Source organism: Cebus imitator, unplaced genomic scaffold (assembly GCF_001604975.1).
Source record: "Cebus imitator isolate Cc_AM_T3 unplaced genomic scaffold, Cebus_imitator-1.0 Scaffold14, whole genome shotgun sequence".
NCBI lineage: Eukaryota > Metazoa > Chordata > Mammalia > Primates > Cebidae > Cebus > Cebus imitator.
The window spans coordinates 6,432,389-6,450,185 of record NW_016107329.1 but is presented as its reverse complement, the minus strand read 5'-3'; the positions used below and the strand labels follow the sequence as shown (position 1 = coordinate 6,450,185).

The 17,797-nt window shown below is 35.3% G+C and overlaps 1 long non-coding RNA gene across 1 annotated transcript; it reads left to right on the top strand.

The window, feature by feature from the left end:
- The first annotated feature begins 514 nt into the window (after positions 1 to 514).
- On the top strand, positions 515 to 10,919 carry LOC119467565. Its single transcript, XR_005196099.1, has 3 exons — positions 515 to 572; positions 10,489 to 10,637; positions 10,775 to 10,919. It is a non-coding gene; the product is annotated as an uncharacterized LOC119467565 (long non-coding RNA).
- Positions 10,920 to 17,797: the final 6,878 nt, after the last annotated feature.

Here is a 17,797-nt window from a genome sequence, read left to right as displayed (position 1 = left end):
GCATCCTGCAGGATTGCTGCATAGGTACATACATGCCATGGTAGTTTGCTGTCTCCATTCCCCCACCATCCCATTGCCTACATCAGGCATTTCTCCCTGTATTATCCTTCCCCATCCTCCCCGCGCCTGCTGTCTCTCCCCACCCCATGCACTCCCCACCCAGCCCAGTGAGTGTTGTTCCCTTCCCTGCGCCCATGTTCTCATTGTTCATCACCCACCTGTGAGTGAGAACATGTGGTGTTTGGTTTTCTGTTCTTGTGTCAGTTTGCTGAGAATGATGGTTTCTAGATTCATCCATGTCTGTACAAAGGACATGAACGTATCATTTTTTATGGCTGCATAGTGTTCCGTGGTGTATATGTGCCACATTTTCATTGTCCAGCCTATCATTGATGGGCATTTGGGTTGGTTCCAGGTCTTTGCTATTGTAAGCAGAGCTGCAACAAACATACGTTTTAAATAATAAAGAAGTAAATTAAATAGGCATCTAAATAAATACTATTTTCTCCTTTGCAGCATTCCCAGCACATAACAGGGTCTCTGATGCCTAGTGATCACCCAATCAGTAGATGGTGAGTAAAGAAATGAATGTGGCACTGCTTTGACTAAAGACATTTTAGGCTGTAACTTTATGATGTTACATTTTCTTAAATGACAGGCAACTGAATTTTTCTCTTTTTATCAAGGCTCTTAAATTGATGTAAATACTGCTTAAGTGTGTTCCCCAGAAATATTTGAATTCTAATAACACAAATTCTCATAATTTATTTCTATATGTAAATACCTAAAATAAAATGAATTATAAATCTTATACTTTACTAACAGGGTAAATTGGGATATAACCACATCACACCTGTGGATGAGGGGTCTGCATTTTTCCAAATGAAGAATCAAGAATCAAAATATTTGATCTCACATTTGAATGTTTTATGGAGGAAAACAAACAAAATGTTTGAAATAAAGACCACTTCTGGAACCAAGATTTGTATATGTCATTTTTTAAAAAATTGAGACGGGATATTGCTCTGATACCCAAGCTGGAGTGCAGTGGTGCAATCATAGCTCACTATGCCTCAAACTTCTGGGCCCAAAAAATCCTCCCACCTTAGCCAGCTGAGTAGCTGGTACCACAATTGTGCACCAGCATGCCCGGCTAATATTTTTATTTTTTGTAGAGATAGGGTCTCCCTATTTTGCCCAGGCTGGTCTTGAACACCTAAGCTCAAGTAATTCTGCCTCAGCCTTCCAAAATGCTAGTATTACAGGCATGAACCACCGTGCCTGGCCTATTTTTCATACTCTTAAGTGACTTCTCTTTTGTGTTTATGTTAATTATCCCAAATGTAAATTTAGTATTTTAGCTGAACTGTTAACACATTCAAGTTAAATAATACTGTATGTAACCTTCAGTTTCGACATCTTCAGCTGGCTGAGACAATTTAATACTTAGCAGCTGCAAAATGAGAATGACAAAACAAAGTCCAAAGAATTCAATTAAGTTATTTTGGGACTAAACATTTTTTTAAAAGGCAGTCAGGCAAAGGAACTAAAAAGGAGAGATAGAGAAGAAAGAAAAGGGGGAATCATAAATACAGACAAGCTAAGAACTTTGGAAGATAGAATTCACAAAATTCCCAGGAACCAGGCATGTACCCTCCCCAAAGGTAGAGCTTGACTTAAGTTTTTTAAAGTTTCTACTCAATAAGAGAATGTGATCTCATACTCTATGTATTCAACTATGTCTATCAGGTGACCTAATTGCTGTTTTCTTTTCTACCTCAATTATTTAACTCTGAACTTTACAAATTAACCATTCATTTGATAGCCTGGTGTTTAAACCATTACGCTCTCTTGTTCTTCCTAATTACTGCCCTTTTTCAAAACACACACTGTACAGTGTGTTATCACTAATCCCATGTGGTTACTGAATTAACATGCAATAACATTTAAAAAGCAGTTTGGTGGCTACTGTATTAGGCAGCACAGATGCAGAACGTTTTCATAATCTCAGCAAATTCACTCTATAAGATTTATTTAATTTCACCAAGAAATGACTTGGCTAAAGACAGAGTAATGAGAGACCAGCAATGAAAAAACTGGGGAAAGAGCTTTCCCTGCAGAAAGAACAGCAAATGTGGATTTTATTTATCCTCACAATCTCTATATGATAGGGATTATCAAGTTTATATTGAAAAGAATTACATTGAAATTTAGAGAATAAAATAATTTGCTAAGGATTTTGAGGTTAGTTAGTATTAAATATAGGACTTGAGTTTATCTAATTCAATGCTTATTATTGTACTAGGATGTGTTTTCCTGGAGAAGAAACACTGAGGCTGATAGGAAGATCTAGACTTTTGTGTGTGGGTGTGGAATGGGGGAAAGGTATGAGAAAGAGCTCTGCTGATTCACAGGCTCAGGCATCTTTTGATTGTGCTATTTACATATTTAGAAATCCCATTAGGGTTCCAAAGAAAGTAAATTTTCAACAGCTGCTGGGGTAGTGATATGAATATGCATAAGTGTTGTCCAAAATGTGAAAATGCTGCAAAAAAAATGTGTGTGGTACATTCTTTTAATGTCATATGAAGCTGAAGGCCAGGGAAATGTTCAAGTCACCGTTCTATTCAGTGTTTCATAATGATTAAAGGTCTTGCACTAAGTTACATGTCAACTTGTAGAGTTTTGTCTGGTAGAGATAAAAATGATTTCTCTCTGGAGATAACCTCGAAGATTGTGCGTATGGCCTTTTGGGGACATTAATCAGTTCTGTATCTGACCCAATAATCTTATCCTTTCATTGCCTATTTATATCTAGTTTCTCAACTACTTTTGGAACTGGTCCTAATATCTTACTGGTGCCCTTAATTAATGAATTTAATAAATTGTTGACATATATTTATCTCTTTTTTTTTGCTCACATGATATTCTATTGGATCATCATATTTTTATAATGTCATTTTTAAAGCATATTTTAAAATTACACATTAATAGTTTTAGCATTTTAAGAAAGAAGCCCATTGGACTCATCTGATGGAACAAAGTAAAGCATGTTTCTTAGGAAGTGCTTCTCATGGACTGTTTAAGCTCACATACATTTTTTCTTACACCCACTAAAAGGTGACTCTATCTTTGCGTCATGTCACTAAACATGGTGTAAATGTGATATCCAGAGGTGTGGAGGGTTGCGTAATAAGTGTCAGAAGTTATGGTAGTCTGTAAAATGACGGTCTTGTTACCCAATGTCATGCCTATGTGACATAGCTGAATTTCTATCCTGCCTATCTTTAAGAAACAAGACACCTGCGATCAAAAGTTTCCTTTGTAACCAAACTAGCTGAGACTCATTAGAATCAAGATAGCTGACCAAACAACTTCAAGAAGACCTCAGGATTCATGATAATCTCATTTCCATGCTTAATGACACTCCCATCAGTGCCATCACAGTTGACAGTCACCATGACAATGACTGAAAGAAGCCATAAAAGGACAAAAAGGGAGGCAGCACTCCAGCTCCAAGAAGTTCACTACCCATTTCCAGAAAAGACACAAATATTATTTCTCTTGCTTTTAATGTCCAACTCCTTCATTAGAGAAGCCCTACATTTTAACCCCCTTACCCCTCACTAGTCGAGAAGCTCATTTATGAGCCATGGCTGCCTTCTCATTTCTATGGCCATCAAATAACACCTACACTGCTTAATACTCACTTGTGGTTTTATGTATTGGCTTTGTTATACCAAGCAGGTGTCACCCATACAAAGTAAACCGCATTTCTTAGGAAGTGCTAAGGTGACCAGCTTTTTTTGGTAACAGTATATTACAGAAAATTCTCAATTATCTAAGTACCAGTTTTATTTTGTTAACTATACGTGAGTTATTTGGGTAAAAGTTATAACTATTATTGATGGTTGAGACTATCTTAGAAGCTATAGTGACAGAGACATATAGCTGTGTATGCAATCTGTTATGCTGGTTTTGTTTTCAAAAGAGAAAAAGAGTACTTTTGTACTCTTTGTATGGTTTGGTATTCCCAGAATAAAGCAGGGTGGTGACAAAGACCAAATGGATAAAGAAGTTGCAGAAGGTACACAGACAGGAAATGTTTCTTTGCATTCATTTATAATAGCTTTAAATAATGAATCTGAAAAGAAGGAATGACATGTGTTAAATTTTGTCAGAGTTGGCTCAGTTATTCATAAGAAATAAAATGTTTGTGAAACTTTGTTACCAAATATGTTACTAATGCAAAGCCAGAATTTAGCTTTTCTGTTTTGCGTAGTTAAAACTGCAAGCTGAGCTCAGAGTTCTTAACAATAAGTAATAAAGGTTATTAATTACCTTTGATGTAATCGACCTAGGTAGCAGAGAGTTCATATCTCACCAGAATATTTCATCTGTTTAGCATTGACTTTACTGTGTCACTGATTATTCAAAGGAAAAAAGAACTAATTTCTCCTTTAAATGAACTAAGGTCCCTTAAAATCACACCCTCTGTTTCTTTGCTCCTTTCCATTGCTGAATGGTATTCTATTGTTTGGCTATGCCACAGTTGTTACCCATCCCCCAGCTCAAGGACATTTGTTTCTAGTTGTTGACAATTACGAATGAAGCCACTATAGACATTCATGTATAGGCTATTTGTAAAAATTGTGTTTCATTTTTCTTGGATAAATAAATATACAGGAGTAAGATTGCTGGCTCGTATGATGTATTAGTTTTCTCCTGTTACCATGACACATGAACACAAGCTTGGTAGTTTAAGTAACATCTATTTATTATTTAGAAGTTCAACATGGATTTCACTGAGCTAAATCAAGGAGTCAGCAGGATGGTGTTTCTTTTTGGAGACTGTAGGAGAGAATCTGTTTCCTTATTTACTGAATTGTGGGCAGAACTCAATTCCTTGCAATTATATTACTGAGATCCCCAACTCCTTTCTGGCTGGTAGCTGACGGTCATTTCCAGCTTCTAGAAGCATTTTTTGGCCTGTGAGGCAATTATTTTGCTAGCCACAGTTTTATAGTGTTAGATTTTATGTTTTGATCTATGATTAGATTTAGATAATTCTGTTCCTGGTATGAAGTATTGATTGAAGTTATTAATTATGGAGATATTGAATTGTTCTAGCATCATTCATTGAAAAGACATCAAATAGATGTGCAACACCAAGTATTGATGAGGATGTGGAGAAATTGAAATTCTTGTGTATATATGGTGGGAATGTAAAATGGTGTAGCCTCTGTAGCAAACAATATGGCAGCTCCTAAAAAGTATAAACATAGAATTACCACATAATCCAGCAATTTCACTGTGAGGCATATACCCCAAAAAACTGAAAGCAGGGACTCAAACATATAGTTGTACACTCATGTTCATAGCAGCATTGTACACAGCCGCCAAAAGGTAGAAACAACCCAGGTGTCCACGAACAGGTGAATAGATAACCCAAATGTGCTGTGTACAAACATTGATATTCAATCCTGAAAAATGAATGACATTCTCATGAAAGTTACAATATGTGTGAACCTCGAAGACACTATGCCAAGTAAAATAAGGCAGACACAAAAGGATAAGTATTTATGATTACACTCATCTGAGATGCCTACAATAGTCTAATTAATAGAGAGAGAAAGTAGAATAGTGGTTAACAGTGGGTAGAGAGATAAGAAGAATAAAGTATTCCTATTTAATAATTGCAGACTTTCAGTTTGGGATGCTGATAAAGTTATGGAGATAGAGGTGATAGTTGCACAACAATGTGCAATAAATACCACTCCACTGTATACTTAGGATTAACATGGGGGGAAAAGTTGCCTTTTATCTCTGTGTTTCATTTTGGATAATTTCTGTCACTAGCTATTAAGCTCTCTGTTTTGTTAACAGTGTCTAATCTGTCTTTAGTATAATGCAATGCATTTTGTATCGTAGACATTGCAGCTTGCAGCAATTTTGGTTTGGCTTTTTTTTCATATCTTTTCTGTCTGGACTTAACTTTTGTAATACATAGAATTCAGTTATAATAACTATTTTAATGTCTGTTAATTTTCACATCGGTCACGATTGAAAGATTTTCCCTCTATTATGAGACATATTTGTCTGCTTCTTTACATGCTTGGTAATTTTTTATTGGATCCCAGAAGTTGTGAATTTTACCTTATTCAGTGCTGGAGGATTTTAAACTCCTATTATTGACCTGTGTTCTGGGACATAAGTTGCTTATAAACAGTTTGATCCTTTCAGATATTGGTTTTAATAACTGTTGGGCAGGAACAGGACAATGCTGAGTCTAAAGCCAAATTTTTTCCATTAGTGAGGCAAGACCCTTCTGCAAGCTCAATGCACTGTCCCGTGAATCATGGGATTTCCATTCTGGCTGTCGTGAACAGGCACTGACGACCCTGTGTAAGTGCAATGCTCTATTACCCTTCCGAATATTCTTCCTAATGGCTTATTTCCCTGGCCACAAGTCCTTTTCCCATATGCATTTGCTGATCAGATGAACACTCAATGGGAATTCTCCTCAGATTTCTGGACTTCTGCCCTTCTGGCTCTTTCTTCCTCCACATTCTTTTCTGTAACACCCAGACACCATGGTCTTCTTTGTCTCTCAGCTCTCTCTCCTTAACTCAGTGTGCCTGATGGGCTTTCTCTTCCTACACCACAGCCTGGAAGCTTTCTCAAAACACAAATCTAAAGGACTCATAGATTTTCTTTTGTTTCTTGTCTCTCAGAATTAATGGCCTTTTCACCTGCTGTCCGAGGTGCTGAAAACATTTACTACATTCTGACCTGAAATGCAAGTCTTGATAAATTCTTTTTAAATTCTTGAATGTGTAGCCGAAGACCCAGCAAATCTCCAGCCACTGTTTCTTAAAGTTTATTAGCTTGTTTTTTTTTTAAATTTATTTATTCATACTCCCTCTCTTCCCCTCACCTTTCTTCTTTTCTTTATTTAGTTAGTGTCAGCTAATACTGGCTGAAACAATTATTTCTAAACAGGTCAAGATTCTGCTGTTACAAAATACCCTCTGAAAATAGCTGTCTGGAAAACACAAATGCTGTGAAGCTAATAGTGGGAAATTGCAATGTAAAGTTTTATGTCTGCCACATCAATTTGCCAATTAAGTGAGGTAGATTTTTAACATTTCTGGTTAAAACAAAGTGAAATTTCTAATTATTTTATTGATCAAACAATTAATGGATAATCAAACAACAATTTTCAGAACAGAAAAAACTACCAGAAACCAGAAAACTGATTCATTTTCATTAGTAAAACTAGAGGTTGTAGACAGCTATTTTATTTTATTTTCAATTTATCCTAAAGCACGAAACTCTGAATAATAACAAATTTATATGTTTAGCTTTCTATTCACTTATTTAATTAGGGAAGATAAAAACCTCACAATCAAATGAATTTAATTAGAGATTCTAAAACAAATGGCATTTTACCAAATTTATAATTCATTTCCTTCCCCAGGACTTGATCCTGTTAAATTCCCAGAGATGAAACATGGCAGAATTATTTAGCATAGTTTTTATCTTTTCTGAAAAGAAAAATCAGTCATGTTTAATTCACAAATTTAAACCTCTTGTGATTCTAGCTGACAAGAGAAATAAATGCATGCTTTCTGGGAAGGTATCACAGAAAAACCATATGAGACTTCAAGGGAAGTGTCCCCTGAGTCCATGGTTGACAGCAGGCATCTGATACTTGACGCATCATCTGGGAGGCTCAGGTTCACCTGAGGACTATTTCTCTCAACTACTGTTCACATTTTAAAGCTCATATATTATAGTGCATGGGAAAAAGGAAAAGGATTGTATAGATCAATATAAACAAAATAAGGCAATGGAATTTTTTCCTTTCATATAAGAGAAATGAAATTGAAAAAGATGCCTACTGATATGGTTTGGGTGTGTCCCCACCCAAACCTCATCTTGAATTCCTATGTGTTGTAGGAATGACCCAGTGGGAGGTAATTGAATCAAGGAGACAGGTCTTTCCCTGTGCTGTTCATGTGATAGCGAATAAGTCTCATGAGATCTGATGGTTTTAAAAAGAGGAGTTTCCCCTGTACAAGGTATTTATCTCTTTTCCTGCTGCCATCCATTTAAGACATGACTTGCTCCTCCTTGCCTTCCACCATAATTATGAGGCCTCTCCAGCCCTGTGAACCTGTAAGTCCAATGAACTTCTTTCTTTCATAAATTTCCCTACCTTGGGTATATCTTTATCAGGAGTGGATAAAGTAGACTAACACACCTACAAACTCTTAAAAGGGGCCCCTTTTGACGGTGTCAATAACCTTAGTTTTGATTTGAAATCCAAACTTAAATCTGCATGAAAGCATAACTCCTCTCTGGTGGTGAACTTATTTCTTATCATTGATTCAATTATGGGAAAGTGTGCATTTGGTGTACTGTCTTGTACACAATACATAAAGGTTGGACAATAATTCTCAGTTTATGCATATTAGCTTTTTTCTCAAAAATAAAAGTTAAAAAATATTTTTTTTAATTTCAAAATAATTTTAGATTTGCAGGAAAGCTGCAAAGATAGTACCATGAGTTTCCGTATACTGCACACCCAGTTTCACCTGTTATTGACATCTTTCATTAGTCTGATACATTTATCACAATTAATAAGCCCATATTGATATATTATTATAATTAATGATTATTAGTGATCAGTATTACTACTTTAACTGAATATTTATAGTTATTTTGAAATACATTTTGCATACTATATTAAATATCTATTTAATGCTCTTTAAAAATATGGGATCCTATTTTCCATGTTTAACACATTAAGCCCCAGAAATATTAGCCATCTCTCTGTGTGACATTCTGAGGACGAAAATTGCATTAGGTAACGTGGTGAGGTTTGGGTGGTCATGCCAGATCTCTCTAATGTCCCAAATCTCCCTGATACTTGTTTCCACTCCTGTTTCTTTCTTCTTTCTTTCAGGTCAAGGCCTGAAATAGAAAGCGCTGAAAGTAGAAAGGAGCAGAAAGGACTCGATGCCCCTTTCACCATGCAGTCAGCCAAAGTACTATATTCTTTTTCTGGAGAAAAGTTAGAAATAGAAGAAAAGAAGAAAAAGGTGTCTTTTCATAGGTTTGAGGTAATATGTGCAGTTTTTTTCACCACTCCACCCCCAACCCATTTAATGATTCTCTGGGCTGATGGAAGGGAGGGAATCAGCGGCCAATGGGAATTGTGTAGACCTCGTAGAGCCATGAAAAACACAGCCCTGAAGTGGACGCAGGGAGTAAGGAGAGCTGGAACAGACAAAAATGTTTGTGCAATCTGAGAATGGAGGTTGTTTATGTGTGTAACGCCTTGGATGGAGTCCTGTGGAGGTGAACAGTTTACAGAGGAATGGCATGGGTTTCTATTCGGAAAGATGGACCAAAAGGAAGCCTGAAATATTCCACCTTAATCCAGCAGTGTACAAGAGCAATAGAATAGTTTTCAGAGCTTAAAGTAGAGTTCAATTAAGTAAGAGTCAGAAAGATGGACAGAATTTCCCGGTTGCAGTGTGGCATGGAATTAGGAAATCACCCTCTCTCCAGGGAGGCAGAAAGAGGCACAGATCCTCAAGAGATCCTAAGTCCACCCCAGAATGATAAATCACCCAACCCTTAGAGAAGCCAATGGCTGTCTCAGTAGATGCCAGCTGGGCGCTATAACATCAAGGACAAGAAACCCTCCCACTTCTGCCTCTGCGTGGTCCCAGCGTCGGTGTTGGCACCGCCACCAGCCAAGATTCAATCCTTGAGGGGAAAAAATGTTATTTCCCATAGGGCTAAGATTACATTTAGAAACTCAGTTGTAAAATTGAAGACTGAGTTTTATTTTACTTCGTATGCTTAAGTTAGAACTGCACTGAATATTTTATTTACAAATAAAAGTTGAGGATTTATTTTTTGGTGTAGCTGTGATTATCTATATTCAGACCCCAAGTTCCCTTAATTGTTCATTTGTTTAAGTTATCTTTTATCACTTTCAAAGGCATGGGGTATTTAAAGAAGTGTTTAAATTTATCGTGGAACCATTTTTAGATGTTAAAATGTTCTGATTGCTAATGTGATTTCTTTCTGTGTTTAAACAACAGCTGTGCATGACTGTCCCATATTTTCCCTTTGTACTTTAATGATTTGAGCTACATCTTAAGAAAACGTTGGTACAATTCTTGCTGGCATATGTTATTGATATAAGCAACTGTAACATGAAGGTCTGAAATTAAGTTAACTTGCTTTCAACATCTCTATACCTGTAAATACTGAAACCAACAATTAAATGACCCATGTTACAGTCTCAGAGAAGCACCCAGGTTTGTGAAAATAAGTGGATAAAAATGACACTTTAAATCAATGAAATACAGACATTTTTCTATGAGTCCTCATGAATACATTCTGAAATGACATAAAGACTGTGGACAAATTTTATTAATCCTGTAATTTTTTTCAATTTTCTATCAGTTGTACTGTGACATAGCAACTGGAAGCACCTTGCACTCACAGGACCTTGAAAGAAGCCAGTGATAATAGTAGCAAACAATAATTGAGCACTTTGTACCAGTGTGATAACATTGTCATGTATCAAAATATTTAATCATCACAACAAATTGGTAGGTTTTTAATGTCCATCTTTATTGATTCTGTCCTAAATGCACCCACAAGGTTTTTGGATCAGAGACAGATTTTTTTAATGACTTACAGCAAATAACAAGTGTGTGATTCCCCTATGCTTCCATTCTTATCCCAGGGCTATTGTGATTAAAGCCAGGTCAAATATCTTAAACACACAAAGTCCATATAGTAAGCAAGGAATTAAGAAAATGAATTGTATCTGCTTGTAATAGGGAGTAAGGCAACTATCTCTCTTCTCCCTTCTGAGAAAGTCTGTTTTGGAAACATGGTAAGTCCTATGTCTTCAGTTTCATAATTAAGAGATATCTCCATTGTCCTGAGCCTCAGCACTGCTCCCCTGCCACCTCCCTAGAAATGTTCACGTATAACTCAGGGATTGGGCGAGCATCTGGACTTCTCACTATCTTTACAGTTGTAGATTGCCTCTAAAGACTGGCTTTCAATTCAGATCTCAAGTTTCAGTAAAATCTGTGTAGAAAGGCATAGTTGTGCCAAAACATAAAAGTATTTTCTCTACAAATTTACACACACACACACACACACACACACACACACACACACACACACCCCTATGTTATTTTACAGATGTGGCAACTAAATTTAAAGGGCTTAACCTGTCCAGGGTCAAATTTTTAGTTATCAGTAAAGCCAGGATTTTGCCCCCCATGTAACTTGAAAGCCCACATTCCTAAACATTACCGTGCCTTGCTTATTTACTGGTTAGGTAAATGACTGTGTGCATAAAGCAGCCATTCTAGTTGCCACAAATCAACTTTTACTTCATATTCATTTTCAGACTTCTCTCACGATTATGTAGAGAAGCATTTGTAAACTATGGAGGAGTTTAATATAATTTTTTCATTCCAGAGAATAACTCCAGATTAGGAAGGAAATAAAAAAAAATTGAGTGAAGGCAAATAAGAATCAGTTAAAAAAAAAAAAAAAAAAGGAAACCTCAAGTAGACAGTTCAGAGAATCTACATACAGGCAATAGAGCTAGAAAAATAGTTTCTGATCCCTCAAATGGGGCATGTAATTTAATAGGTCAAATGGCATGCACCGTGTCTAACATTTTGTTTCATATAGCATAGATGTCCATAATTAACATATGAATGAGAAAATGAATGCAAAAGTGGGGCTTGCATACTCAATGCAAATGCTTTACCTATTTAATTTTTAAATGTCCTCAAAGAAAATTTTAAGCAAAAAGGAGCAAAGTAGATAAAAAAATAGTAAGTTTAATAAATTGTTTTTATATAATAGAAGATATATAAAAATTTAGCCATCTTATGATGTTTTATGCAGCTCTATCAGAGAAGACTAATATTTTCATAGTTTGCCTTAGAAAACAATGCTGTCAGTCAAAAGACTTTTGACTGACAGCATTGTTTTTTAAGGCTAAAAAGTTGGGAAAAAAATATTTAACTGATACCAGAGGTAGATCCTGGTTTTATGGGGCCTGCAGCTTAATTTGTTTATACAACCAACTTTAAGAAAAAAAATTAACAATGAAAACACAGGTAAAGGGACTTGAAAGGAACCTGAATAAGTGTGTTGCCCGCAAGTTTTGACACATTAACCTTTGACTCAGACACGCACAGTTTAGAGATTATGTTTTATTCTAACAAAATATTTTAAAAATAGTTCTAATAGTAAATTTAATAGTAACGGCTCTAGAAGTATCTTAATTTTCTAGGCAAATAGCACTTTAACCTACATTTGTCTGCAATCCATATTGCTCTAAAATACCTAACATTCAGGTTTAAGGAACTGCAATTTCCAACCTGCTGACATGGGTAAAACCTCCAATATATCACCTGTGAATGACAGCACCAGTGGAAAAGTGATTTGGCATTTTGGCTTGCCAGTGTGTGAAATACCATGTAGCAAAACAAAACTGTATTGCCAAAGATATCAGTTACATCATAATTTATTAAACATTTTAAAATAGTTTACACTGTTTACTTTCTATAAATAAAAAATGTATCTGTGAGGGGCAAGGGGAAGTTGAGGCTTATTTCATTGTGTTTTTTTCCACATATTTATATTCTAGTTTTAAATTTTTACTTCTTTTTTAACATTTTCTAAATTTTCTGCCATAAGAAAGCATCAATTTTACAAGTAGAAAATTAATTTTGTTATTGAAACAACAGTGAAATGTGAGATAAATGTTAAAATCCATTAACTCAAAATAAATGAAGAATTATTCGGGTGAAATGGTATAACTAGACTATGTGGTCAAATCAACCATGAATTACATTCTCAAAGAAAAAATGTGATATTGTGTCTTCTGCACAAGTAAAATCTTGGTAGCATATGTGAAAGCTACCAATGTGAAAGCATTTATATATGTGAACGCATATCCCATTCTTGGTGTGAAAAAAAATTACAACTATCCTATTTTTATGGCTTCTTTTTGTAATAAACATATGACTTCTTCGTAACTGACTAAATCATGTAAATTCACTGTATGTTAGAAGAGATTAAATCAGAATCTGTTCTGCCTTCATTGCATAAACTTCCAGTTATATGATGCTACAGAAAAGATTTCCGATCAGTTGTGTGTTTGAAAATATATTTTTTACACCATATAACCTCAATTTAGTACTGGCAATCTGTTACATGAGTTTCTAGCTTATATGGAGGTTTGATTTGTCAAGAAATATAATCACAGGTTTGTCTTCTTTGTTTTTTGTTTTGAGGCAGAGTCTCACTTTGTTGTCCAGGTTGAAACGCAATGGCTGAATCTTGGCTCACTGCAACCTCCGCCTCCGGGGTTCAAGCGATTCTCCTGCCTCAGCCTCCTGAGTAGCTGGGATTACAGACATCTGCCACCACGCCTAGGTAACTTTTTTTATTTTTAGTAGAGATGGGGTTTCACCATGTTGGCCAGGCTGGTCTTGAACTCCTGATCTCAGATGATTCACCTGACTTGGACACCCAAAGTGGATTACAGATGTGAGCCACTGCACCTGGCCACAGGTTGTTTTTATATTCTCTATATCCTAGTATATATAGGATATAACTGCCAAAGAAGACATTTGGGGAACTAAACATTGAATTTTCATATCATAGTTACATTGCTTCATCTAAAATCCTAACAAGTTATTAATGTTTACATTTTAGTAAAAGTAGCCAGATGTAAACCACTAAAGTGGGCAAACACGAAATGTTAGTTTTTGCTGGGCGCAGTGGCTCATGCCTGTAATCCCAGCACTTTGGGAGGCTGAGGTGGGTGGATCACGAGGTCAGGAGTTCGAGATCTGCCTGGCCAACGTGGTGAAACCCCGTTATAAAAAAAAATTAATATAATAAAAAAAAGAAATGTTAGTTTTTAAAAATAAAAAATAAAAACAGAATGGAAGAAGATGTTTGAAAACTATAGCATTTTAGAAATAGTAAATATTGAAATACAAACAAAGTTTGAAAATATAGTCTATATGGTTGAAGAACAATAATAAAGCACTATCAAGATATTATCTCGTTTTTCACCCTATTTGTTAAATGTATTATAAAAATGTGAAATCATGTCAAAGTTTATTAGGAAAATTTAAAAATGGAATGATAAAAATTTGACAATGTCACTTTAACCCCTTTCACAAGTTAAAAATATAATAAATATTTTAAAACTAAGTGTTAAAAAATGTAGTGATGGTAATATGCCAGTTAGGATGGTGATCATTAGAAAGTCTGGAAACAATAGATAATGACAAGGATGTGGAGAAATAGGAACACTTTTACACTGTTGATGAGAGTGTAATTTAGTTCAACCATTGTGGAAGACAGTGTGGCGATTCCCCAGGATCTAGAACCAGAAATACCATTTGACCCAGCAATCCCATTACTGTGTATACACCCAGAGGATTATAAATCATTCTACTATAAAGACACATGCACACATATGTTTCTTGCAGCACTATTTACAATAGCAAAAACTTGGAACCAATCCAAGTGCCCATCAATGATAGACTGGAAAAGAAAATATGGCTCATATTACACCATGGAATACTATGCAGCTATAAAAAAGAATGAGTTCATGTCCTTTGCAGGACATGGATGAAGCTTGAAACCATCATTCTCAGCAAACTAACACAGGAACAGAAAACCAAACACCAAATGTTCTCACTCATAAGGGGGAGTTGAATAATGAGAACAAATGGGGAACATCACACACTGGGGCCTGTTGGTGGGGTTGGAGGCAAGGGGAAGGGATAACATCAGGAGAAATACCTAATGCATGTGGGGCTTAAAACCTAGATGACATATTGATAGTTGCAGCAAACCACCATGATACATATATACTTATGTAGCAAATCTGCAGGTCTGTATATGTATCCCAGAACTTAAAGTACAATTTAAAAAAGGAGCGATAATAAACTGTTAATTTCTATAATATGTATTCTTTAAAAATGACAGGAAAAAAATTAAAAATCAGATTGAAAATCTAAATCTGTACAGCCCACTATGACAATTGGTGAACATAAGTGGCCACTTAAAACATTTAATATAATATTTCTACTTATTTTGTAAATTCTATTGAGTATTGCTCCTCTATATTGCCAGTTTACAGAAGAGCAAATACAAATGCCAAACAAGTAAACAAAAATGTCCAATTTCACTAGTAGTTTGTGAAACAGTGTTTACAGCAACAAAGAGTATTACTTTGTAATCACTGAATTGGCAAAACTTGAAAACAGGATTATCTTCTTTTCATTCACATTTATGCACATATATGTATCATATTAATGTATCCTCATTCTTACTATAGAACTAAAAATCATAGTGCTATTTTTAAATGTAAAACAACAATCTGTATTTAATAACATTTTATAATGCATGTGCATGTATGCATTAGATATAAATCTGTTGACAGTGATGTCATTCCTGGAAACATCTCCTATAGGGATTAAGGTCCATGTACAAAGCGCAATATATATGGTATTTATGAAAGTCTTGGTTGTAATAGCAAATATAATAGAAAGTCAAAGGAAAAGAAAAAATCACCCCCCAAATAAAACCCTCCAGAAACAATATAATTGCCTATCAATAGAGGGACACTTAAATATATTGCCATTACATTATATTCACATCTTGGAATACTCTGCAGCCATTAATTACAAGAAATTAAGTATTACAAGTTGACTTGAAGTGATGTCAACAGGAAAGTATGAGTGGAAAGTGAAAGACTAAGAAAAGTATGCATGATAAAAACCCATTTAATACAAAGCAAAATGACAAGTATATATGCACATATACACACAAATATGTGCATATATTATATGAAAATATATGCAGATATATGATTAGTTGAGCATAAAAAGGTATGACTACATATTAGGTTGTTCATTTTGCTGACATGCTATGAAGATGAAGATGAATACAGGCTAATGAAGATAGGAACAGTGAAGTGTAAAAGTACTTAAAACATAAATAATTTGGTTATTCATGCAATTATGTACAATTATATATACCTGTTTAAAGATAAATATGCATAATGACATTAAAATAATTTAAAAGAAAATTAAACTGTTCATATTTAATTTTCTCTAATCAAAAATTTATTTATATATATTTATTTTTAAAACAGCAATGATTTTATTTAGTTCATGGTTCTGTGTGTTGGTTGAGGAGATCTTCTGTATGAACCAGGTTGACTGAGAGCTGCTGTGCTTGCTCACATGCCTGTGATCAACTGGAAAATTAGCTGGAGTGAAGCTAGGATGGCTTCCTTCACAGTGATGGCAGCTAGCAGCCTGTTGGCGGGTGTCTGGGTTCTCTTCTACATGGCCTCTCATCCTCCAACGGACTAGCTCAGGTGTAATTAGGGGGTGATGGAAGGTAAGAGCGGAAAGAGAGATGAAGTCCCAGTGCTCGGATACCTTTCAGATCTCATCATGTGGCAACTTGCTGTTGTTTTTTGATCAAAACCAATCACATGGGGAACTCGTCTCAAGGAATGGAAAAATAGGCTCCATCTCTTGATGGGAGGGGAATAATTTATGGTTGTTTTTACAGATTAAATACAGTAGTCATAGCTTAATGTCACTACAGCTATGTGCACAAAATGCTCTCAAGTGATTTTTATTTCTCAAGCCATGTGACCCATAGAGTATCATCCACAAATAATGAGCACCAACACTGTTGGCATCATCTACAGCTTGTTAGAAATAAAGAATCTCAGGCCCCACTCGAGACAAACCGTGTTGAATAGAGTCTACATTTTTACAAGACCCCATGATTCATAAGCCCAATAGGGTTATAGAAGCACTGTATCTTTTTGTTATTTTCATCAAAAGATTTTCCACCTCGATTGAGATGATCATACGGTTTTTGTTTTTTATTCTGTTTATGTGGTGAATCACATTTATTGATTTACGTATGTTCAAACAACCTTGAATCTTGGGAATTAAGCCTAGTTCATTGTAGTAAATTAGCTTTTCGATGTGCCATTGGATTCAGTTCGCTAGTATTTTGTTGAGAATTTTCGTGTCTTTGTTCATTACAAATATAGGCCTATAGTTTTCTGTTTTTGTTATGTCTTACCCAGGTTTTGCTATCAAGATGCTAATGGCTTCATAAAATGAATTAGGGAAGAGTCGCTCCTTCTCCATTTCTTGATACAGTCTCAGTAGAAATGGCACCAGTTTCTCTTTGTACGTCTGGTAGCATTTGGCTATAAATCCATCTGGTCCAAGGCTTGTTTTGATTGGGAGATTTTTATTAGTGATTCAATTTTGAATTCAATGTTAGTTGGCTCAGGGTTTCAATTTCTTCCTGATTGAATCTTGGGAGATTGTGTGTTTCCAGGAACGTATCCATTTCCTGTACATTTTCTTATTTGTGTGTGTAGAGGTATTTATAGCAGTCTCTGAAAATCTTTAGTATTTCTATGGGACCTAATGTAATGTCATTTTTGTCATTTCTGATTGTGTTTATTTGGATTTTATCTTTTTTCTTTGATGATCTAGCTAGTGGTCTATCAATCTTATTTAAGCTTTCAAAGAACACACTTTTGGTTTTATTTATTTTTGTATAAATGTTGGGGTCTTGATTTTATTCAGTTGTGCTCTAATTTTGGTTATTTCTTTTATCTGGTAGCTTTGGGGTTAGCTTGCTTTTGTTTTTCCAGTTCTTCCAT